General features: G+C 31.3%; 1 protein-coding gene across 2 annotated transcripts in view; it reads left to right on the top strand.

Moving 5' to 3' along the window:
• LOC129762470 (serine/threonine-protein kinase tousled-like 2) overlaps window positions 1-24,504 on the top strand; it is a 358,161-nt gene that overhangs the window by 49,673 nt on the left and 283,984 nt on the right. The window lies entirely within an intron of this gene.

Here is a 24,504-nt window from a genome sequence, read left to right as displayed (position 1 = left end):
TGAATCTTTGATAGTTTATGTAGAAAAGAATCAGCTTTCCGAATATGATATAAACAGCTAGGGTCGTTTGAGATGCAATTCAGTATTCTGCTTAGAAAGTTTACTTAAATGTCTTAGATTTGCCTGTGAAAAAATCCAAAATCAGTCCACTGGTTCAAAAGTTACGGGCTTACCAAAATGATAATTTCTCGAAAAAAAAACAATTTCTTAGACTCTAACCATATTCACTTAAGGGGCGTTAGGCCATTGAATGTAAGAACTTTTGAAATAACCTATAACGAGACCTATCCAGAAAATAGCAGACGTTTTTAACCAGTGGGCGGTGGGCGGTACTAGAGCTGACGTCTTGGTGTCAAAAGATTCCTACTCTCAGCACGTATCAAAAAGAAAAAAAGTCGCTTGTGAGTTCACTTGGCACACAATTCGTCGTACCCTTCATGAAATTTAGAGGAAATGTTCTGAAATCTCAGTAATCGTGAAATGACAGTTTTTCCGGATTTTTTTTCATTGATTTTCATTAAGCTAGGCCGTCGTCGTGAACATTGGTTTGGTTATTTCTAAAATAAATACGTCACTGGTTAACTCTTTCGACTCCAAGATGGCCGCTCTAGTACAGTCTACTGCCACGCTAGCCAAAACGCCTGCCACTTTCTGGGTAGCCTTCATACACCCAAACTAGCGTTGGCAGAAAACATTTCATCTTCGGCTGAAAAAAAATGCTTTTTGTGTGCTGAAGGTTGAAATGAATAAATAAAATGCACCTTTTTCAAAAGCTTTAAAATGTTTGTATGGATGGGAGCAGAGAGTCTCTCTCAGACTGAACGTCAGCTTGGAATTGTAACTAAAAACAGCTTGTTCAAAGTGCGGTCCATCGGAAGCCCAAACTTTGGGCCATCTTTTAGGCTATTCATGGACTTCACATTGGTCTGATTGTCAGGTTGTTTTGATGCCATCCAGTTATCAATCCAATTTTCGATTTGTTTATGTGATCGGAACCGCTCTTCAAAAATGCGATGCCACGGATCGGAGCAAATTGTAATGTTGATTACACTCAAATAGAGTGGAATTTTTTACTCAATTGTAGATTTACATTACAAATTCAGAACTAACATTACATTTTTAGATTGCAGCTTTAAGACTTTACGAGGGCCATCCAGAAAACATCAGACGTTTTTGAAAAGCGCGTCAATGGACGACACTGGAGCCGCCATCTTGGTATCAAGAGATTCCCACGCTCAGCACTTCACTAATTCCCTTTTTTTTTTGATCCCATTTATTTATTCAAGGCTCATTAGTATTTTAGATGTAACAGAGCCGAATTTTAATCGTGTACATGTCACATGGTTATCATATCTATAATTAGCACATTACACAGTTGTCATTCGCCAGTATTCCTTCTATACCATTACATATGGTACATTCACACAGTAGCCATTTAGGCGTAAGAATATTCTTTCTGTTCTTCCATTATCCAGTTGGACCACCGGACAGCGGAGACAGTTGATTGATCATTGTTGAGTTATTTATAGAACAGCAGCCCGATGTGTCTTGCAGAGCAGAGCAGTTGTATGGATGAATCGATCTTACTTCGACCGTGGATCGATCTCCATCGCTGATGATTGTTGCGTGGACGTAGCTATTCTGTAACAACACAAAGATGGTCAATGAGGGCCCTGAGTTTTGAACTCACGATCGATCGCTTACTAAGCGAACGCGCAACCAATGTGGCTACGGAGACCCCCACTAATTCACTTGATCTTGATTGAATTTCTAGGAGCAGATTTCGAATTCAGACGCATCTCATATTCGAATCCTAAACTAAACGTCGTTCCAACGGAATGCGTAAAATTAATTTCCTCCTCAACGACGAGTGCGTCCACCGCCGCCACCCAACCCAGTCAGTCACCCACATTTTTTACGAACCCCCCGTTCCTTATTCATTTTGGGGGTTTCTGTCGGTGCCATTTGTTTGCAGCATCATATCCTTTTTATGTACACGTATGAGAGATGAACGGATGGAAGATGTGAATAGGTACAAACCTATTGCTGCTGTTGCTGTTGTGTGTACATGAGAATGCGCTCCGAAATATCCGATCTTCTGCGACCGGGGTTTTATATATTATTTATAGGAATAAATATTTTTTCTTCCTTCCGTTTTTCTGTCTTTCCCTTTTTTTTTGCTGCGGAAACAGTTTTGTTTGTCGAGTCACCCTCTTTTCAGCTCTTGTCTTTGTGTTTCATATCTTGTTAGTTTGGATTGCATCTTCTCTATTTTTCGTTTAACAAGTGAATTTCCATGCCTCCGCTGATAGACAGAGTGAACCACTGATGATCACGACCGAGATGCAGAGATCCAATTTCTTCACTTTTCAATCTAGCTTGCCCTTCCGGTGCAGCCTCTCGCGGAGTTATGCGGAGGCGAAGAGATAACCTTCCACAGAAAATCCTTTGGTTATATTTTTGTGCAGAAAGAAAAATAGACCGATTTATTGATTTTTTGTCGCCCGGGCTTCGAGGAATGTGCTGCTGCTGCTGCTATGTACGAAGGCGATTTCTGCTTCCGCCGGTGCCACCACACTCCGCACTTTCCGCCGCTGAAATAGTTAGGGGAGGTGGGGTTTGTTCGTTTGTTTCATTTGTTTATTACTTTGAATTTTTGCTGCCCCTGGTTGGGGGGTTATATTTTCACTCTGATGCAGCGACTTGAAGCATAATTTGCACGAATGAAACTGTTCCATTTCAAGCTAGCAAATAAACCTGTTTTCATTTATGTTTATTTATGTCCACGTGACGCCCCCCTTGCTGCCGATCTTTTAGGGTAAATTTCACATGTATCCGTTGGCTGTGAGATGGTGGTTATCCACATAATCATTGTAATAGTGTTGATGAAAGTTTAGCCGAACCTAGAAGAGTTCTTCTCCTGCCCAGAAATTAGTTATTAGGCATTAAACTAATCTTATATTTGTGTTTTAGCTGTTTATTGCTGTAAATTAGCATTAGCTCTATTGCCCATTTTATAATTTTCTCATGTCTCCATTCTGTCATTCAGCCATTTCATAATTTTTTGATTTTATAATTTTGTCATTTCATCATTTCCTCTTTTGCACATTTTCTCATGTCTTCATTTTGTCATTCAGTCATTCTATCATTTCGTCATTTTGGCATCTTGCCATATTTTCCTTTTGTTATTTTATCATTTTGTGATTTTATCATTTTGTTATTTCACCATTTCCTCTTTTTACTATTTTCTCATGTCTTCATTGTGGCATCTTGCCATATTGTCCTTTTATCATTTTATCATTTTATGATTTCGTCATTTTATCATTTTCTTATGTCTTTTTTTGTCATTTAGTCATTTTGTTATTGTCTTTTTTTTGTCATTTAGTCATTTTATCATTTTGTCATTTTGTTATTTTGTTATTTTGTGATATTGTCATTTTAGCATCTTGTCATTTTGTTGTTTTGTGATTTTATCATTTCCTGTTTTCCCCATTTTTTCATATTTTCATTTTGTCATTCAGTCATTTTATTATTTTGTCATTTTGTCATTTCTTCATTTTCACATGTCTTCATTTGGCACCTTGCCATATTTTTCTTTTGTTATTTTATCATTTTATCATTTCGTCATTTTGTCATTTCATCATTTCCTCTTGTTCCCATTTTCTCATTCTCTCTTGTATTCATTTTGACATTGGCATTTTAACATTCTATCATTTTATCATTTCATTATTTCCTCGTTTTCCCATTTTCTCATGTCTGCATTGATATTGTATTCATTTTGTCATTTCATCATTTCCTCTTTTCCATTTCCATTTTGATATTCAGTTATTATATCATTTTTCGTCATTTTTTCTATTTCTTATTTTCTCATTTTTTCATGTCTTCATTTTGGCCATATTGTTCTTCTGTTATTTTATCATTTCGTCATTTTGCCAGTTCTCGCGTAACTTTTGAAAAGGTCCTATGTAACATTCACATCAACTCGAGAAAAACGGAGTTGAAGATCGGAATATTGTTCCGCGAATTGTTTCAAAAGGAATCGATCTTTATCACTACTTTTACCACTAGCAGTCAATAATAACGCTGAAAAACCAATCGTAACTGTTGTCATATGATTTTAGTTAGAAATTCAAGCCTTCGAGCGAAAAATGTTACATTGGACGTTTTGACTGCCCGCTTTGTACATTGGACAAATAACGTTGCACGATGAAAATTTAGAAAGAACTACTAAACAACGATCCAAATACTTGCACTTCGTGCTAAAAGCAGATCATTATTGTTATAACTCGTTGAATTGAACTAAAAACGATATCAACACCCGAAAATAACAAAAACTCAAAATGACCGAAGTGCGATTTCGTGTTGTATTGGTTGCTTTGTTACTTCGGATGTATCGAGCGTCAGAGGAAAGTGGTGTCCGAAGTAACAGTCGAGTGCTTAAAATTCGAATCTGTACATTGGTCATTTTTTGTATCGGCGATAAAAAGGTGAAAAGGATAGATACTTGAACGATTGTTTTCTCAATGCATTAAATGATTGATAACTAATAGTGTGAATCCATTAATTCGATTTGTTTACATTTGTTACTTAGGACGTTTTCAAAAGTTACGCGAGAGTTCATCATTTCCTCTTTTTCCCATTTTCTCACTTTCTCTTGTATTCATTTTGACATTCAGTCATTTTATCATTCTATCATTTTTCATTTCCTCATTCCATTTCCTCATTTCCTCGTTTTTCCATTTTCTCATGTCTTGATTTTGTCATTTTAGCATCTTGTCATTTTGTTATTTTATCATTTTGTGATTTTATCATTTTATCATTTTATCATTTACTCTTTTACCCATTTTCTCATGTCTTCATTTTATCATTCAGTCATTTTATCGTTTAATCATTTTATTATTTCGCCATTTTGTCATTTTGTTATTTCATCATTTCCTCGTTTTTCTCATTTTCTCTTTTTCTGTTGTATTCATTTTTACATTCAATCATTTTATCATTTCGTCATTTCATCATTTCCTCTTTTTCCCATTTTCTCATGTCTTCATTTTGTTTTTTTATCATTTTGTGATTTTATAATTTTGTCATTTAATCATTCAGTCTTTTGCCCATTTTCTCATGTCTTCATTTTGTTATTCAGTCATTTCGTCAATGCCATTTTTTTTTTCATTTTTCTAATTTTATCATTTGTAATTTTTATACATATTCTCATTTTCTCGTTTTCTGTTTTTTTTTTCTTTCATGTTCTTATTTCTTTTTTTTTTCTTTAGCTTTTTCAGTTACTTATTTTCTTATTTTCTCATGTCCTCATTAACATTCAACTTTCATGTTCTTTCATTGATTCTGTAGCAATAATTTTTATTTGAATGAAAAAGAATAAAACAAGGCACACAATGTGAAGCATTGGTGAAAGATACCGACTACAGTTGATACGTTTGAACAGAGCTCTGAAGGAAAAACAACCGGAATGTGAGAATAGACCCAACAAGCTAGATTCACAGCATGACAACGCTAGACCACATGTTCAAGGATCTGTCAAGAATTATCTAGAAGGAGTGAAATGTGAGGCTCTATATCACCCGCAATATTCTCTGCTGCCTGAGATTCCTGTTTATTCCGGCCCACGACGTCGGACTTTCCCGAAGAGCAGTTCCGATCTTATGAAGAAATCGAAAATGGGCTTGACTACTGAGTCGCTTCAAAACAACTACACTTCTGCCAGCATGGATCCGTATATTTCCTGAAAGATCGGTCAAGGTTACTTTGAATTAAGTAAAAATGAGTCCCATGTGTATCATTTTTTTAAAATTATTTTAGAATGCAACGAATTCAATCGTGCCTCAGCCTCGGATTTGAAATTGTGAACAAATTTGTACCACATAGTGTGTGACTTCTTCCATTTACAGCACTCTATCGACTCTCCGAATTTTGCTCCTTCATTTCGTTCTCATGTTCTCATTTCATTTCATGTCGAGAAAAACCGTCGTGTGTGAGGTCAATATTAAATAAGACTATTGGCTGCTCGCTAACTGGAGTGAGACTGCGAAAAAGTAATTGTTCGGGAAAACTCACTCGTTGCAATAAGTTGCAAATGGGCGGAGCTTAAGTTACAATATTTCTTTCCTTCTCAGTGTCCGTAGAGCGATCCGCCTGAATTGCAGTGGTATACTAAAATTGTGCCCCACCATTTCCTCAACGCTCAACGCTGGTTCAATAATTTTAATATTTTTTGACGTAGGACTACGTCTTACTTTAAGGGTGCCAAATCAGAAAACAGGTCACGTTTTTATGAAATAAAGTTAACGTTAATAACTATTTTTGCTGCGAATGGATTTTAACGATTTGTATACCAATCGAATCGGAAATTTTCTAAGATTTGTTTGATATGCTATACATTACAATCCTATAGTCTGTATATGGTTTAAATTGATGAAAATTGGAAGTATTCCCATTTCCCCATACATTTGTTCTGGCCATTTGTGTGCTTTCCCGAACAGAGCTGTCAATAACGGGCAACTTATGCAGCCGCCAGAATAGAAACAACGAAGGGGGATAACGAAAAGAGACTATTTGCGAAGTAAACTCCACTCTTGCATAGTAAGTAAATTGACGCTAAAGTATGAGTATTGATCTCCTCTCTGTTTCCCCTCGAGCTGTGAACGCTAGCGAATATTTCACTTGAAGTGCATCTGGCACTGCAATTGCGACTGAGAATGAATCGAGAAACGATTTTCCATAAACAGTCATTCTCGCGATGTTTCATTTTTATCGCTGCAAATGTGTACATCTGTTATACGCGTGTTTGATGCTTGTTGAATGGCGATGCACGGTAGATGCCTCTCGATAAATAATCAGTGCAATGCGTGCATTGGTATAAACAAAAACAAATTGCGACATATGACCAATTAGTGTATTGTTCTCGCAAAGGCAAGAAAGAATCGTTGCTTCTCGAAATGATTCTTCAAAACCACGCAAGCCATTAAACCTTTTCAGAGTCCCCTGAACTTTTTACTGAAGAGTTATTTATGAAATTTCGACGTATTTGCAAATAATATCCAAAACGATAAACCAACAATTAAAAAAAAAAGTTGCGTAGTCCTACGTCCTAAGCGGTCGTATCTCGGATACAACCCCTCGATTTTTTTTAATAAATGAATTGAAAAATTATAAAGCATTAGAAATAGAAAAGATTTATGAGGATGAGAAATTAAGAAAATATGAAAATAAAAAATTAAGAAAACGACAAAATAACGAAATGAAAGAAATGTAGAAATGGTAATATGAGAAAATGACGAAATGAGAGAGTGTCAATATGACAAAATGACAAAAATTAAAAAAAAATGTCAAAAATGACAAAAAGGTATAATGACAAAATGATAAAATGACTAAATAACAAAATGAGAACATGAGAAAATGAGTAAATAAGGAAATGAAAACACAATAATTAAAAAAAATTAGAGCTTGAAAAAATGAGAAAATGAGAAATTGAGAAAGTGAGAAAAAGATAAAATGAAAAAATTAACAGCATGAAAATATAAGAAAATTAGAGAAATGGGATTCTCAAAATGTCTTTTCAACCAAATTTAATAATAAAATGAGAAATAGAGAAAGTGAGAAAAAGATAAAGTGAAAAAATAAAGAGCATGAGAACATGAAAAAATAAGAAAATTAGAGAAATGGGATTTTCAAAATGTCATTTCAACCAAATTTAATAATAAAATGAGAATATTGGAAAATAAGAAAATGAGGGAAGGAAAAATTATGAGAGAATTTAGTTTTTTTTTATTATAAATCGTTTATTTTTACAGTCTCAGATTGGAAAGTTTCAATGAACCAAATTCAACTGACTCAATTTGATAAATGAGACAAATGAGGTTTACGAGATTTCTTGAAAATTATTTCGGAGATATTAAATAGCAAAAGGAGAAAACAAAAATTAAAGAAGGAAAAAAATTGAAAATGAGAAAATAACAAAAAGGCGAAGCTTAAATAAATATAAGACGAGAAAATAAGAAAATTTAAAAATGAACTATGAAATGAGAAAATGGAGAAATTTATAATTAGGAAGTAAGAAAATGAAAAAAAAAATTGATTTTTTTATTATAAATTGTTTATTTTTACCGGCTCAGTTGCATAATTTTTAAGGAGCCATATTCAAATGGCAAAATTTGAAAATTTATATTGGGTTGCCCAACAAGTAATTGCCATTTTTTTCATTACAAATAAAATACAATTATTTGTACATAGAATGAACGTATCAAGGTGAGATGCACATCGTTTCAAAGCATAAACTCCCATCGCAAATCGACAAGGATAATTTCTTACATTGACGAAAAAAGAAATAAATTAAGGTCCTACAGAAACGCTTAGGAATCACATAAAAGCTGGTTGATCAAGCTGTTTGGATCTGTTTGTTGAATTAGTTGACAAACAATTATGTTAGTCCAAAAAATCTTTGAACGAAAACACAAAAAAAGGATCGATTTTTTATTCCTTTCCTTTATTTTTGTCCACACACACCAAGATAAAAATTCATTCGTAAAATATTCCAAAACTTGAGAATTTAAGCTTTGAAATTATGTACATCCCATCTCTATGCGTTCATTCTATGTACAATGAAAAAAAACAACAATTACTATTCGGGCAACCAAATAAATAGGAAAGTGAGAGAAACGAGATTTTCGAGATGTCTTGATACTTTTCATTCATTTTGTCATTTTTAATAATAAAATAAAAATATAAGAAAATTAGACAATGAAAATATAAGGAAATGATAAAATTATTAAATTAGAATATGAGAAATGGCATAAGAAAATGCCTTGAAGATTTTTTTTTTAAATAAGAAAATTACATACACAATTGATAAAATGGAAAAATGAGGAATGTGAGAACGACAATGAGAATCTTATTGAACAAGTTAATATACAAGCTACCCTTAGCAACCAGCTTTCAGTCGAAAATTAGATCTTCTCGCGTCAACTCTGGGTCATTCCGGAAAAATCCAAAAAAATAAGGGTTTCGCAAGGACGTTATTCATTGTCGTACTTGGGATAGTCCTGAAACCTGAATTGTGATTAGTTTCCAGAGGTTCGCCCAGAAATCAAAACGCGTTCCAGTTTAGTAACACAAGTGGTGTCCCACTTCGATCGATAAAGCTTGACGTTTGCGTCCGCTGTTCACGTACACGCACTGCTGAAAGGTTCACGGGTTCGACGACAGAGCAGACGGCGTCGCATTATCGTGAGACCCGGCCAGTCCTGCCACAGGATGCTTGCTGCAGATCCCGGAGAAACCGGCGGGTTTTCGCCGAGTACCGTATCGATTTTATGATTGTTCATTTCACGTGCATGTATGCATACCATATATCGCGCCCGCTGTCGGTCGGTTTGTACTACAAGCCGCACCGTTCCTGTTTCCATTTCGCTAGGTACCGACTGCCATTGTTGTTCCCGGGAAAAGCTTCTTCTTCGGGCGCATCTGTCCTTCCGTCCGCTCGCTAGGATGCTACTGCGCCTCCCATCATGATGGGAACCGTGTTTCTGTTTGTTCAGATGCATCCATTGCACATCAAGCAGCAGCAGCAGCAATGGCAGCATTAGTTGCAGTGAATGCACTTTGCTCTGCACTGGTTCTAGTTGCTGTAGATACACACATGCATTCACTGGCAGCGATGGCAGCTATGCATCCCTCTCCCTTCACCCTGGCCCAACTTGCCCCCAATACGCAAAGCTCCGGCTAAAGTCCTTTAGCGCGCACCTTATTATTATATACCATAAAGCATCATAAGTGTTGTTCCGGGAGTATTCCGCCTCTGCGCTCCCGAAACGAATGGCGGCCTTATGTAAAACCTCCAAACGTTTCGAATGGTTAAATAATAGCACAAAAACACAACAATAACTACCGACAACGACGATGACGACGGTTCCACCGCACGTGAGCCACCTCCGTCGTTCGTTCTACCAACTTTTCGCAAACGACAACTACCAAACGACAACATATTGTTCGAGAATTAATTTAATTTAGTTTTAATGGGGGAAGACGCACCATATTCCGGACCGTTTCCAGACTGAGGTGGGGTGGGGTGGACCCCACTGATTTTCTTCCCTGGGCACGACACAGCCGGACACACATAAATTCATATCCTCTCATGTTTGCTCATTAGCGACGATGGCGACAACGGCGGCTACGGGATGGTTCATCGGGTCGCCATTTTGTACTGCACCAAATGGGAATTTGCCAGAGAATATTGTTCCTGTCGGGGGTTCAGAAAGATGGAGCCACTCAGCGCTCACGTGTTCCACCCTGTGGAACTATCTGATTCAATGTTACTTCTAATCCCATTGAAGCCTTCAGTCGGTGGCTTGTCTTATGTCACTACAAGGTGCCGTAATTTAAAATCTAAAATCTAAAATGTAATTGAATACGAGTTACTCGTATTCGATTTTGGTTTTTTTTTTTTGTGGCGTTATGTTGGCACTTATGTCTCTCACTAATGCTGACAAGTTCGGCCATCTTGACTCGTATTCGATTTTTTCCTGTATTTTAGTATTTGAGTATTTTTGCATTTTATAATTTTGAGATTTCGCTATTTTGAAATATGAAATTTAAAAACCATGTTATTTCGATATTTTTTTTAGTTTGTTATATTTTTTAGATTTTTTTCTAATTTTATGTTTTTTGTAAAATTTAAAATTTAAAATATGAAATATAAAATCTAAATATCAAGATCTCAAAATCTCAACCTCTCAAACTTTGAAATCTAAAAATCACAAAATAGCAAAATCACGAATTCACAAAGTCATAAACTCTCAAAATTTGAAACAATAATTGAAAATTAGAGATAGAAAAAAGATGTTCAAATTCCTATTTTTTTATTCCAAATTCGAAATAGAAAATAATACAATGTAATGTACCAAAAATTTAGAATAACAGACATTAACAATTGCATGCAACAACAAATCAATAACAACAAACCAAAATTGAAAATTGCTAAAATCAAAAATTCAAACTAGCAAACATTGAAAATTAACAATTGGAGATGACAAAACAAAACAATTGAAAATAGCAAAATATGAAAATAAAAAAAATTAATAAATTGATTAGAGCAAACAATAAAAAAACAACAAATTTGAAAAACTAAAGTTTCAAACATCTAATTACAGCAGAAATTGAAAATCGCAAAAATCGAAAACCCAGAATGACAAAAATCCAAATTTCAATTTTAAATTTATATTATGTTATGTTATGTTTTCATATTTTGCTGTTTTCAATTGAAAGGTAAAGTAAAATATCGAATACCAAATTCGAAATTGAAAATAGTAGAAAGTATAAAAAACAGCAAATTGGAAAATTTAAAATTAAAAATAGCAAAAATTTAGAGTTTACTTTATCAAAAATTAAAAATACCAAAAAATTGAAGTGAAAGAAAAAAATATTTTATCTGAGAAAAAAAAACAAAAATCAAAGAATTCAAAATAGCAGGAATTGAATGTGAAAACTTTAAATAGTAAAAATTAAAATTGGAAACAAGGAAAATTTTGAATTGGAAATAGTAAAAATCTAAAAAATAAAAAAACCAAAAAAAAAGCACATAAACTAAAAATAGCGAAAACTGAAGAAAATAAAATCATTGAAAATTTAAATTCCAAATTTCCAAATGCAAAATTCAAAATAACACGCATTGGTAAAACCAAGACTTGACAAAAAAAAATGAAAATACACAACATACCTCGCTTTACGGCCTAGATACGTTCCATAAAACTGCAAAGCGAAAAGCCGTGTAGGGAATCAATTATTCTAATACAAATTCATACAAATTCTATGGGATCGGTTTCAAATTTGTTAAATATGTAACATGGTTTATCATTCAAAATGCATTCTATCTTTCTATTTCATTTAAATTAAAAATACATAAATAACAAGTACACACATTTGTCCATAAAATAATAACAGAGTCTGTTATAGAATATAATGTTACGTGAAATACGTGTATGTATGTTAGAGTGCCAATGGAATAGCCATCTTGAATTTTCAAACGGGATTTTCTTAAACATGTTGATATTTTGGACAGAGAAGTTTTTCGAGGGAATCAACATTTTAAAAAAAAAGTTCCGTTTGAAAATTCGTGATGGTCATTTTCATTAGCACTCTAATATGCACCTAGATATATCGACATAGAATGGAACGAAATGCCGTATAAAGAGCGACCGTATAGCGTAAGCGTAAGTAGAAGAAATAGCAGTAATTAAAAGATGGGAATAACATATTTTGAAATTAACAAGAACTTATATTTGGAAATAGCAAAAATTGAAAATAACTGAAATTGAGAATTACATATAGTAAAAACTTAAAAAAAACAAAAATTCAAAACAACAGAAATTGAAAGTGAAAATTATGAAAATCAATTAAAATTGAAAGAAAATGAAAATAAAAATAGCTGTAAATGGAAAAAAAATAATAGCAAAATAAAAAAAAACAATTAAGATTATGAAATTACAATTAATAATATTAAATTAATTATTAAATTATTATTATATTATATATTATTATATATTATTATATTATTATTATATTATATTATATTATATTATATTATTAAAAAAAAATATTAAAATAATTATAATTAATAATCAATAAAAACAATCAATGATTATGAAAAATTACAAAAAAAATCCGAATTGAAAATAACAAAATTAGAAGATTGGAATTAGAAAAAAATGGAATTATCAAATAATAAAAAGAAGCCAAGATTGAAAATATCGAAATCCGGGTATTGAAAATTCCAAATATTAAATTTAAAAAATTAAAATGACAAAACTAAAAATTGCAAATCCTAAATAACAAAAAAAATCAAATGGAAACAAACGGAAACTGGAAATAACAAAAATTAAAAATAACCAAAAAAAATTAAATGTAAAAATTGAAAATTAAAAAAGCAACAACCCAGAATTTGAAATAGCAGAAATTGAAAGTGAAAATTATGAATTGAGAATAGCAAAAAATTAGAATAACGTAAACTTATAATTGCTAATAGCAAAAATTCTGAATAAAATAAAAAAATTGAAATAATAGAAAATGAGAGTAGTATAAAAATAAAATAACGAAAATCGATAATAGAAAGTAACAAAAACTGAAACTACCAAAAGTTTATAATTTGAAATAGCGAAATTTAAAAATTTTGATTAGCAAAAAATTTAAAAAAGGGAAAAATTTTAACTGAGAATAACCAAAATTTGAAATAAAAAAATTATTATAGCATTGAAATTGAGTATTACAGCAAAAAATATGAGAATTGGAAATTGAAAATATCAAAAATTCCAAATTTCCAAATAGCAAAAATTAATTTAAAAACCAGAAATACTAAAAAAAAATAGCAAAAATTAAAAATTTATTGAAAGTTGCAAAAAAATGAAATATAAAAACTTTAAATGACAAAAATTTCAAATACCTGATAAAAAAAACAATTCCAAATTAAGATTGACAAAATTTCACAAAAAATAGCTTAGAAGATTGGAAGTAGAAAAAAAATATAAAATTGAATAAGCAAAAAACAAAAAAGAAACAAAGATTCAAACTAGCGAAAATAGAAAATTAAAAATTTCAAATACTTAAATCAAAAATTTAAATAACAAAAATAAAAAATGCCAGAAATTGCAAATTTTAACTGAAAGAAAATAGGAAGTGAAAGCTGGAAGTAACAAAAATTTTGAATTGTAAAAATTGAAAAAGCAATAATCCAAGATTTTAAATAGCGGATGTTTAAATAAAAATTGTAAAATGCAAAAATTATGAATTGATAATAGCAGAAAAATTAAGTTACGCAAACCTATAATTGCAAATAGTAAAAATTCTGAACAGAAAAAAAAGTAAAAATTAAAGATCGAAAAATATATAAAATTAAAATATAATAAAAATATAATAACGAAAATCGATAATATAAAATAACAAAAACTGGAAAAAGTTTAAAATTTAAAATAGCGAAATTTAAAAATTTATAATTAGCAAAAATCGAAAAAGGAAAAAAAATGAGAATGACAAAATTGAATTGAAAAATGGAAAATAGTAGAAATCTAAACTGAAAATAACCAAAATTTCAAATAAAAAATTGATTATAGCATTGAAATTGAACATTGCAGCAAAAAACATGAGAATTGAAAATAGGAAAAATCAAAATTACAGTAGGCAAAAATAGAAATTGAGCACAGCAAGATTTTTAAACAAAAAAAAATAAGCATAAAAAATCCAATGAGTAACAAAATTTAAAAGAAACAAAAATTCTAAATAGCGAAATCTGAAAATTGAGAATTGAAAAAGGAAAATTCTGGATTTAAGGAATAAAAAAAAGAAATTAGAAATATCAAAACTGAAAAAAAGCAAATGTTGGGAAAAGAAAGACACTGAAAATTATGAAAAGAAAAAATTTTAAATTGAAAATGAATGAGCTTTGAAACAGCAAAAATAAAAATAGAAAACATTCAAAATGAAAATTAGAAATAGCAAAACATAAAAAATTATAAATAACAAAAATTCAACTTTGAAACAGCAGAAATTGAAAATAGAAAAAAAGCTGAAAATTTAAAATAGAATCCAACAAAAATATTGAAAAAAAAAAGATTTGAAGTAGTCAAAAATTCCAAATCACAAAAACCAAAAAAAAATTTCACTGGCTTTCTGTGAATGTATTTTTGCTTATATACATTGCATTTTCAAATATTTTATAACAGTTGATGTATGACAACATCTCAGAAGCTACCCATACTGTGCCTGTGTTATAGTTGATTAGTTGGTCAAAGCTATTCGATCGAAATGTGCCCCAGCTTTGTCCCTCTCGTGTAGTATCTATCTGTAGTTAACCTGCAAGACACAGCCAGGACTCGAACGTATCTCGCGCGTGTGGGTGGCGATGGATTTCACCAGTGGGCGTGGAACATTTGGGAGCTAACGAACAGGGGGAGGGGGGAGCTTTATCTTTATCAGAGGAGGGATCCCCGCTCATCATCGTCATCGTCATCAATTCTCGTCCCTCCACCACCAATCAGGAATCGATGCGCCGTCCCACGATTACGATACTGCTTTTAGTTTCGGTAGGAAAGAACTGCCACTTTGATGGCGGCGACCCACAGTCAATGTAAATGTGAATAAATTAAGAAAGCTTGTGCTTTTCTCAGGAGCGTAACGGTGGACACGAACGAGATGCGATTCGAATCCTATCGGAAAGAGGTCCCTTCTGCAAACCACACCGTGCGCTGCGTCTTTGCTTTCGCTATGCTCTGAGGGGATTGGAAGGAGATAAAAGGCAGGTGGAAAGGGGTTCGGTTAAAAGAGATTGAATTTATTTTATGTACTTTGGTACTTTCTCTTCTTCTCGGAATCCCCCCGCACTCAACCGGTCGTCGTCACCCACTGGGAAAAATGTGTCTGTGTGTGGAAAAACGCAAAACAGCTCTCGAACGCGCGTCCGGAGATGGCAGCATCCGAGACGTGAGCGTGGGTTTGGGGGACGGTAAGGCTATGTGTGCAAATATTTATGTACCATAAACTCATTTTCCGAGAGATGACGTTAAGTGTGGCAAGAAGAAAACCGGATGAGGAGGTTATGTGCGGCTTTTGGAGTTGCGTTCTTTTTCCACCGAGTTTTCGGGACGAAAACTCAGGCGAAGAAGCTTTTCCGCCGTTGAAAACGGTATCAGATTAAAGCGTTTTTTATTTCTTTCGTGTTTTCCCCCCGTTCCCTTTACTTCCGTGACAATTTATTACAGAATGAAAGTCCTGCCTTGAATATTAAAACTCGGTTGAGTGACACTGAAGCAAATCGTCGTCAACAAATGAAACTAGATGGATCGGGTCGATTTTGCTCTGTGTGTCATCGTTCATCCGACAGAGCCAAGAGTAGCAGAAAGTGTGGAGGAAAAAGCTTTCTGTCCCCCCAAAAACCAAGGTGAGAGCAGCAACCTTACGGTGACGACGAGTGAGTGAGGAGGAAGCGCTGATACATATCCGAAAAACGCAATTCCGACCCAACCCGAGCTCGCCCTCTTCTCCTCCTACTTCGCCTTTCGAAGTGAAATAAATGGTTCCAAGGGTGGGAAACGTGTGAAACGCAAAGGGGATGAGCATTGTCGTTATTTTTTCTCTGATCCTTCTGCTGCTTCTGGTCCTCTGCTAGAAAATGGTTAGGGTGGGGGCTGGTATATAAGTGCGATGCATTTTCACTTTTGATTCCCACTCGGTGAAGATTGGTGACGCAGGGGGCGACGAGTGTGGGACGAAAGGGAGCCTGGATGAAAGGAGTTTCGGTGCGTTCGTATACGCGTTGCAGTTCCGGAAAATTGTTCCACTGGGAAAATACGGTCGCTGACGCGGAGGCGGCTGCGGTGGAAGTGCAGCGATGCAACGCTGCAGTATTGTGCCGATCCTGGGAAATTGTTGAGAACGCTTGTACGCATATTAAAATCGGTGAGTGGGTTGGTTTTCTGCGTGCGTGTGTGTATGTATGTATGTACAGAGTGGAGCAAAGTGGAGAAAAAGCCTTGTTTATTGATTAGTTTTCTCCGGGGTTGAATGTTACGGAGATAAGAGGAATGTGCGGATGCTGGCGATGTTAAAACGTTGCCCGATAGGGGACTGGAGCTTCAGCGAGGCGTCTGCATCAATGATGCTTATTGAACTTTACACTTCTCTTGACCTGCATGGATCGAGAACTCTGATTTCAGATGTTCCATTCAATCTGTTCAATTTGAACAAAAAATACTTCTCATGACATATCTTAACGCATGAATGATACTCCTCCCTAACTCCTTAACTATCTAATCTGATCTAAAAATTCGTAATGCAAAACACCTTTGTATTCCATAAAACCATTGAGCAACATCTGTTTCTTCAATAGAAAGAGGCTTGTTTTTTCGATCGTGACTCATCGAAAAATTCACTCCCCTAATGTGTATGGATTGCATGTCGTACTCATAGATCTATGTCTCGACGCTAGTAATCCTCATTTTTGATGAATAGAATTACGATTTGGAAATCACATAATCGGCGATATCGACCCTGTCTCTGCATACAACTCAGCTCCTGCGAAACCTACGCATTGCTAAAAAACGTGGGTAACCCAATCTCCCTCTACCAGAATGTCCTAGGAAAGCGATTCCCGCGCCCACTCGTCTATGAAAACGGCAGCATCTTATCTGAATTCACTGAAATTTTACCTAATTATTTTGCATATTTAGATCTTCCAAATTCAGATTTTCCGAATTAAATCTAAATTTTAATTTAATCAAATTTGATCGAAATTCGACTCTTACGATCAACGATCGCTTATGGTAGTCTCCTCTTCCTTTCTTTCCTTCTTGAGATGAAGTAAAACCGATAGCACAATAATGCCAGTCTACATTTTTGAGTTTTACCGAGTAAATAATCATAATTAAAATGATGATCAAAAAAATAATTATAAATCCCAAATTTCCAAACAGAGAAAATGTAGAAAATTGAAAATAGCATAAATTTAAAAAAACAGAAATTAAAAAAAAAAACATTACAATAATTAGTCATTGCAATTATTTTGTATTTTCTATTGAAAATTGAAAATAACAAAAAAATTAAATTGATAGTTGAAAATGGCATGAAATGGAAAAAGGGAATAGTAAGAATCGAAAATACCATAATGGAAGTTGAGAATAACAAAAATAAAAAAAATAAACATTGCAAACATTGAAGATTAGAACAGCAAAAATTTAAAAAATGGAAAACTTTCAAAAACTGAAAAATTTAAAACACCAAAAATTGGAAATAGAATATACGAATACGAAAATTGAAAACTGAAATTAGCAAAAATTCAAAATTAAAATTAGCAAGAATGGAAAGAAGTAAAAGTTCAAAATTGGAAACAGCCAAAATCGAAAATTGAATAGAGCAAGATAAATTGAAATAGCTAGCAACCAAAACTCGAAATTGTACACAGCAAACATTACAATAAAAATTGAAGATTGAAAAATAAAAATAGATAACATTGTTAAAATAACTAAACTTCAAAGGTCAAGATAGCAAATTATTGAATACAGTAATCATTTAAAATGACAACAAAATTAAAATAGCAATTGCAAATTAAAAACTACAAAAAGGTGAAAATTCAAAATAGCTGCAATTCAAACATGAAAATAGCAAAACTTAAAATAACAATAAATTAAAGTAGCAATAATTAAAAATATCACAATCTGAAAATCACTAAATTCAATATAGCAAAAAACTTAAATTGGATATAGCAAAAATGAAGAATTGGATACAGAAAAAATTGAAAATATAAAAAAATCATAAAATACATTTGAAAATAGAAAATAGCAATGACAAAAATAGAAAATAGCAAAACTTGAACATTCAAAATAGCAAATATTAAAAATTAAGAATAACTTAAATTGAAAATTTATAATAAAAAAAGGTGAGGATTGAAAACTACAAATTTAATTGAAATTTTGAAATAGGGAAAACTGAAAACAACAAGGAATAAAAATTGATAATATGAAAAATTTAAAATAACAAGAATTCTAAATAACAAAAATTCAAAATGTCAAAAACAAAAAAAATCGGAAATTCAAACATGTTAAAATTGAAAATTCCTTGACTCTAAAAAATTAAATTTGCAGTTTGCAACTTAAATTGAATATTTATAATAAAAAAAAGTGAGAATTGAAAAATACAAATTTAATTGAAATTTGAAAACAAAAAAAGATTGAAAATTCAAACACTTTAAATTTGAAAATTCCTAAATTTCTAACACTCTAATAAATTGAATTTGCAAAGAATCGAAGATTCAGACAATATTAAACTTCAAAATTTCAGAAGTTTAAAATTCAAGAAATGTTATCAAAATTTTAAAAAATGAAATGATTTAGAAAATTGAAACATTAAAAAAAATAAAAACTAAACTAAAACTAAAAATTCAGAAAATTGAAAATTTTAAAAATCGAAAATCCAAAAAATTGAAGGTAAGGAAAATTGAAAATCAGAATATTCAAAATTCAGAAAAAAAAATATTTACAAAAAATTTTGGGAATTCCAACAAATTCATTCTTTTAGAAAATTCTGAAACTTCAGATGAAAATCAGATAATTGAAAGTTTTATAAATTTAAAAATCATTAAATTGAAAAAATGGAAATTTTAAAATTCAATAAATATAACATTTATTTAATCTAAATTTGCGAAAACTTGGAAATTGAAAATAGAATTAGAATTGAAAATTCAGGCAAAATTTATCAAATTTGAAATACAAATTTCAGAAAATTTTAAATTCAAATTTTAAAAAAATTGAAATTCAAAAAATTCATAATTCGAATTGTGAATTTTTTTAATTTAAATTTCAAAATGAAAATTTAAGAATTAAATGAAAATTAGGAAAACTGAATTTTAGAAAAATTTAAAATTCAGACAAGAATCAGAAATAAAATTTAAAAAACTTGAAGGGGAATAAGAATATGCGAATACGAAATGAAAACTGAAATTTACAAAACTTAAAAATAAAAAAGTATAGAAAATGAAAATTAGAAATTGCAAAAATGGAATATAATACAAGTTCAAAATTGGAAATTAGATACAGCAAGAAAAATAACTAAAAAAAAATTCAAATTCAAAATTAAAATGAAAACTGAGATGAACCAACATTTATATCTGAAAATAGCGAAAAATAAACATCCAAATAACAAAAATTGAAGTTGCGAACACCGAAAATTAGAAATTACTAAAATTGAAGGTAGTAAAATCACGAAATAGCAAAATTGAAAATATTTATTAAAAAATAAATACAACAAAAATTATCTGAAATAGTAAAAATTAGAAATTGAATATAAAAAAACCGAAAATAGTAAAAATTGAACATTGATGGAATTGGAATAATTTAAAATACCAAAAATTTGAAATTGTAAACAACAAAAAATTTAAGTTGAAAATAACAAACATTAGAAATCGAAAATAGCAAGAATCCAAAGTTAAAAATAACGAATGTTTAAAATTAGAAATAGCAAAAAATTATAATTGAGAATAATTGAAATTCAAAATAGAAAATAACAAAATTGTAGATCGAAATTTAGTAACAGAAAACGCTGAGAAGAACCCAATTTAGAAATTTAATACAGCAAACATTTAAAATAACAATAATTGAAAATATATGTATAAATATATACGTATATAAAAAATGTACACGAATGAGTTCGGCTCTGTTAAAGCTGAATTACTCAATGAGCGTGATAAAAGTAAAACTGATGGGATAAAACAAAAATAATTGAAAAATAGGCAAAATTAAAAATGAGAAACAGCTCAAATTAATGATTGAGATTAACTGAGATTGAAAATTGATATCGACAAAATTGAACATTGAAAAATAAAAATAGAAAACATTGAAAACAACCAAAGTTCAAAGTTCAAGATAGCAAAAATTGAAAATTGAATACAATTTTTTGTTATTTTAAATAACAAAAAATAAAAACAGCAATTGAAAACTACAAAAAGCTCACAATTCAAAATAGCTTCAATTAAAACTTTAAAATAGCAAAACTTGAAATAACTAATTTCAAAGTAGCGAAAAGTTTATATTGGAAATAGCAAAAATGAAGAATTTAATACAGGAAAAATTGAAAATATTAAAAAAATCAAAAATGGAAAATTTGAAAATTTGAAAATTTAAAAATTGAAAATGACAAAAATTAAAAATAGCAAAACTAGAACATTCAAAATAGCAAAAATTAAGAATTGGGAACAACTTTAAATAAAAATTCATAATAGGAAAAAGTGAGAACTGAAAAAAACAAATCGAATTGAAAATAAAAAATGGTAAACATTGAAAACAACAAGAATTGAATATTGATAATATATATACAGGTAAACTTCGATATAACGTACATTTCACTTTCAAAATTGTACGTTATATCGAAGCATAATAAAGTACTCACAAGCGTAGTCTATATTACATTATTGTGTTGCTGTTTTAGTAAAGTTAATAAATAACTTCAATCAGAAGACGAAGCCAGCATTTCTCCTGATGTTTCCCTTCGTACTGTTGATTAAAGCTTGATTCATTTAGAATCCGGAATCACAAAACCAGCTGTATTTCGGAATTGAATGAAGGTACAAAACTTGTTTTAGCATCACAATAAAGATAATTCATTGTTCTATCAGAAAAAAATATTGAAAAAAATTTTCCTTTACAATTTGGAAATGTGTACGTTATATCGAGTGACGTTATATCGAGGGTACGTTATAACGAGGATACGTTATATCGAAGTTTCCCTGTATATTGAAAATTTAAAATAACAAGAATTCAAAATAACAAAAAAAAAATTAACAAAAACAAAAAATTCGAAAATTCAAAAATTGGAAATTTGAAACATTTCAAAAATTCTAAACTTCTAAAATAAAAAAAAAATATTTGCAGAAAATCGAAGACTTAGACAAAAATGGAGAAAAATAAAATTTCGTGCTTTAAAATTTCAGATATTTAGTATTCAAGAAATTTCATTGAAGTTTTCGAAATGGATATAATGTACCAAATTTAAAAATCAGAAAAACTGAAAACTAAAAAAAATTAAAATTCTGAATTCCGAAAAGAAAACATTAAAGAAAATTTAAAAACTTAGATGATTAAAAATTTGGAAAATTACAAAAGATAATTCAGAAAATTCAAAAATTGAAGAATAAGAAAATCGAATCATTGCAAATTCGGAAAGGAGAAAATTAAAAAAATTTAACAGCATTTAAATTTTTTGAAAATTTTGAAAGTTTAGATAAAAATGAGATAATTGAAAGTTTTATTAATTTAAATTGTCATTAAATTGAAAATTTGGAAAAATTTAAATTCAATAAAAATAGAATTTATATAGTCGAAATTTCAAAAAATTTAAAATTCCAAAAATTGAAATCTCAGATAAAATTCATAAAACTTCAAGTTTCGAAACAAAAATTTCAGAAAATTTAAAAACTCAAAACATTGGAGGTTCAAAATTCGAGGAATTTAAATTCAAGAAATCGAAAAAAAAAGAAAATTTATTTTGAGCAGTGTTTGCCAAATGAGCCATTCACTGAAAAAATCGCTTTCGTTCGTTCAAATATGATCATACACAAATCATTTCCCTCAGCAGCATCTTTTTGTTGTTGAGCGCTGCAAATCACGACACAAAAGAGAACTATACAACTCTGCATCGCTTCGCACTTCATAATAAAATTTTAAATTCTGATGAATTCATACAACTAAATTTTCAGAAATTTGAAAGTTCATACAAAAATTAGAGAATTGAAAATTTTAGAAATGTGGAATTCAGAAAATTGACAAATCATATAATTGAAAATTCAAGAAATTAAAAATTAGTTATATCTTTCATTTAATGATTTAATGATTATAAATTGTACATTTTGAGAACTAAATATTCTGACAGAATTCAGAATTCAGTTTTGAAAATTTTGAAAGGTTTTGAAAATTAAAATTTGAGGAAGTTGAGGAATTCAGAAAAAAAAATAATTCAGAACATTTAAAATTCAAAAAAATCTAATTTGATGGAAAAAAATTATAAAGCAAATCAGAAAAAAATTAAAAAGGGAAATTGAATTGGAATCTGGAATAAATAATTCAGAAAATTTAAATTTTTTCCAGACAAAAATCATAAAATCAATGATTCGTAAATGGAAATTCGAAAATTCAATAAATCAAAAAATCGGAAAATCTGAAATTGCCAAAACTGAAGCATTCGTACAAAATTCAAAAATGTTTTTAAAATTTAAATTCAGAAAATTTAAAATTGTTAAATTTGAAATTCAGAAAATTTCAAAATTAGAAAGTTCAATGTTCAAAAAAAGCTGAATTTAAAATAAAAAATGGAAAAAATCTACAATTTGATATTTTGGAAATTCTAACAATTAGAAAAAAATTTAAATTAAAAAAAATATTTCTAAATTTTCAATTTTAAAATTTTTTTGCTATTCCAAAAAAAATCAAAATTTTGAAATTCCAAAAAAATTTTGAGTTTCTGAAAATTTTGAAAATTCTAAGAACTCGAAAAACTTCAAAAATTCGGAAAATTGGAAAACTTGTATTTTCTAAAAAAAAAAGGTAAATGAATAACAAAAATATGAAGGGTAAAAGGGTAAAATATAAATAAGGGAGAAAGTAGAGTTTGAAATTAAAAATTGCTTGAATAACAAAAAAAATTAGAAGAAAAAAATATTTTAATTGATACACAAAAAATGAAAATCAGGAAAATTCAAACTATTGTGAATCAAATTATTACCAGTTGAACAATGAGAATATCAGACAGTTTGAACTGAAAAAAACTAACACAAATATTACTTAAGTATCTCTTCGGTTAACCTTATCCCATTGCTTGTATTTGACTACTGGAGGATGGGATGAAGAGAGAGAAGTAGATAGGGGAGCGAGAAGTGTACATTTGGTTTTAAATATTACAAATTTTGTGGAGTTGAAACATACTTTAACAAGTTTCAGCAAAAGAAAAAAAAATGTACCTGAGAATGAATATGTGATAAACAAAAACATTGATCTAGAAGCAAAAAATTAAAGCTGTAAACGAACGAGTAATGAGGATTTGAATGGTTGAGACACGAAAAGAGAAAGTTGAAGGTTTCCGATTTACCTAAAATGGATTTAAGCTCAATCCATTAGCTGTGTCGTGAATAATCATTCGCATCCAGAAATAGTTATTGTTATCGAATGTATCTTGTTCATAGTGGAACAGATGGCAAGATCATTCAAGTGTAATAGCTGTTTCGAAAATTCGAACGTTGCACGAAGAACGTAGATTCATGTTTTTGGCTATGTCTAAAAATATTAAAATTTATAACGCAAGCTGTCACGCTTCGTAAAATTCAATGTTTATAAGAAATTTACGTTCGCGGTGAGTCGAATTAATATTTTACATACAATTGTTAAGTATTGTCGTTTGCTTGAATTCGGGAAACCGACACAGCACGATGACATCAACACAAACACACCCACGCGTGATAGAATCAAATTGTTAGGTTTGATGGCGGCACGTCCAGATACTCATTTCCCGTTTCTTGAAGTTTTCTCCATGGCCCATCGCCACCGGGAGGGGTCGATAAGCGAGGTACGTGTGCAAAGTCTCTCGTCGAAAGCCGACGCCGGATCTCACACAGCCTCCCACACGTGCTCCCCGTGCTCCCCGGCGACATTCCATTACTAGTGGTTTCCGAAAATATATGGGTGAAGGATAGACATCTCCCCGACCTGCTGCTGTTCAATCTCGAGGCTCGTGTCAACACTGGTTAACCTTTTAGCCGGGAGAGAGAAAGGGAGACTTTCTCTTTCGCTCAGCATCGTTCCGCGGCGTTCGGCGGAAGTCGGCCCATCGCAGGTGTCATTCCATCTCGTGATTGTTCCGTGGCACCCACCAACCAACCCGGAATGGGTTGCATCGGAAGAGAGTGAAAGAACCCCCGCGAAGAGAGTGAGCAAATGGGATAGTTCATGGCTTCTGCGGATGTGTTTCACGGTT

Source organism: Toxorhynchites rutilus, chromosome 1, assembly GCF_029784135.1.
Source record: "Toxorhynchites rutilus septentrionalis strain SRP chromosome 1, ASM2978413v1, whole genome shotgun sequence".
In the NCBI taxonomy this organism is placed as follows: domain Eukaryota; kingdom Metazoa; phylum Arthropoda; class Insecta; order Diptera; family Culicidae; genus Toxorhynchites; species Toxorhynchites rutilus.
Note: the sequence above shows the minus strand (reverse complement) of the source record. Positions and strands in the feature narration are given on the sequence as shown.